The sequence below is a fragment of the Alosa pseudoharengus genome, unplaced genomic scaffold (assembly GCF_046254945.1).
Source record: "Alosa pseudoharengus isolate Yale_2024_CS ecotype anadromous, Long Island Sound unplaced genomic scaffold, YU_APseudo_1.1 YU_APseudo_1.1_scf_22, whole genome shotgun sequence".
Taxonomy (NCBI): Eukaryota; Metazoa; Chordata; class Actinopteri; order Clupeiformes; family Clupeidae; genus Alosa; species Alosa pseudoharengus.
The window spans coordinates 6,684,790-6,687,289 of record NW_027468680.1 but is presented as its reverse complement, the minus strand read 5'-3'; the positions used below and the strand labels follow the sequence as shown (position 1 = coordinate 6,687,289).

The following is a 2,500-nucleotide window of genomic DNA, read 5'->3' as shown; positions in this document are numbered from 1 at the left end:
AGAGTTTATTATCACAGGCCAGTGATAAAAAATAAATATACTGGACACTTTACATACTAAGGGCATACCTGATTTAATACACTTTAGATGCTAAGGGCAGACATGAGGTAACACTTTACTTGACAGTATCGACATAAGAGTGACATGACACTGTCATGAACACATGACACTGTCATGACACATGAAACCTAACCCTAACCCTAACCCTAACCCTAATCCTAATCTCTAACCCTAATCTTAACCCCAACCCTAATCCTAACCAAAACTCTAAACCTAACCCTAACTTGTTATGACAAAAACCGAATGTCACTTAATAACAGAAGCATTATGTCATAAATGTTTATGACTTGTTTATGACACGTTCATGACATTGTCATGTCACTCTTATGTCGACACTGTCAAGTAAAGTGTAACCCATGATATAATACACTTTACATACTAAAGGGAGTCCTGATATAATCCACTTTAAGGACAGTCGGGTGACGGGTGAGTTAATAACACATTCATAGCAGCTGTCATAAACTGCACATAAAGCATTCATGACTGTTTCATGAGACATGACTCAACATTCATACCAAACCTTTGGTAACCTTACCTAATACACTTTACATACTAAGGACAGTCCTGATATAATACACTTTACATACTAAAGGGAGTCCTGATATATTACACTTTACATACTAAAGGCTCCTGATATAATACACTTTACATACTAACGGGAGTCCTACTATAATACACTTTACATATTAAGGGCAGACCTTATATAATACACTTTATATACAAAAGGGAGGATAGTGGTCATATACAAATCTATGCTAAATAGAGCAGAACAGTGATAATGTATAGATATGTCATATCTTAATGGAGATTGCCCTGTGGTAGAACTGTTTACACAAGTATGTCTTGTCTTAGCTTTAAAAGATCATAATCTCGCAGCTGGTAATGTTTGTTAGCATTATTTCACTGTGTTAAGATATCAGCACTTGATACATGAATGACAAACTACTACTATCACTACTAAACATTAATGGTAATTATATGTCCAGTAACTGGCTAATTCTTCTTATATTGGGGTAATTCCTGATTGCGCTATTACTGTTTGCTGCCAGACGAGTCTTGATATAAGTCATAATCTCAATACTCAGTATTCCATACATATACAGTTAGTATAATTTAACTGTCTTAGGCTGTCAGCACATAATGCAACATGGATGATATACAGCTCTGGAAAAAATTAAGAGACCAGTGCACATTTGTTTGATGCCATCCTACGGTTTCTGAGTGACATTCGAATGAGTTGACGGTCATATTCAAAATTAAGAGATCACTGCAAATTTGAACATGACCGTCAACCCATTTGAACATCACTCAGCAACCAGGATGACATTAGAAAAATGGGTAACACTTTACTTGACTTTAATCCTAATCCTAATCCTAATCCTAACCCTAACCCTAACTCTAACTCTAACCCTAAACCTAACCCTATCCCTAACTTGTTATGACAAAAAACGAATGCCACTTAATAACAGAAGCATTATGTCATAAATGTTTCTGACTTGTTTATGACACATTCATGACAGTGTCATATCACTCTTATGTCGATACTGTCAAGCTAAGTGCAACCGAATAATGTGCACTGGTCTCTTATTTTGTTCCAGGGCTGTGTCCCCATACATGGGTTCTAATCATATGAAGCAGGCTAAATCTTCCTCTTATTTTTGCGGTTCCTGATTGTGCTATTTATGTTTGCAGCACAGCAGAGCGGAGCACAGCACAGCGCAGCACAGCAGAGCAGAGGGGAGCAGAGTGTGTCTGCCTCTCACCACTCCTTCCTCTCTGGTGCCGTGAGAGGGACTCGGAACCTTTGCCATGTGTATGCAGAAGCACAGGCTTCAGTGCTCATGTGATTCATAAGCCTACTCTCTCTCACTGTGCTTTTTGTGTGTGTGTGTGTGTGGGTGTGTGTGCGCATGTGTGTGTGTGTGTGTGTGTTTGTGTGTGTGTGTGTGTGTGTCAGTGTGGTTTCCAGGACAGCTTGTGAAGAGCTCTGCGAATGCCAACACCATGTAATATCAGTGAATTTAACACTATAAAACATCAACGCATTAATTCATCACCATCATTAGCTTAAATCCCATTAAATCAAATGTTAGTGATAGTGGTTAGTGTTGAGTGTAACTGGATAATGGATAATATTGAGTATACTGATTAGCATTGAGTAGAGTGTAACTGGATAAGGGTTAATAGATAGATAGATAGATTGATTGATATTGAGTACTGATTAGCATTGAGTAGAGTGTAACTAGATAAGGGTTAATATTGAGTATACTGATTAGCATTGAGTATAGTGGTTAGCTTTGTGTACAGCTGGACAATGCTAGTGTTCAGTATAACTGCATACTTAGTTAGTTAGTGTTGAGCATAACTACATAATGGGTAATGTTGAGTATACTGGTTGGTGTTGAGTGTAGTGGTTATTGTGGAAAATAACTGGATAATA

At 37.6% G+C, this 2,500-nt stretch overlaps 1 protein-coding gene across 2 annotated transcripts in view; it reads right to left on the bottom strand.

Annotated features, from left to right (window-relative positions):
* LOC143139689 (RAS guanyl-releasing protein 1-like) overlaps positions 1–2,500 on the bottom strand; it is a 41,615-nt gene that overhangs the window by 14,241 nt on the left and 24,874 nt on the right. The window lies entirely within an intron of this gene.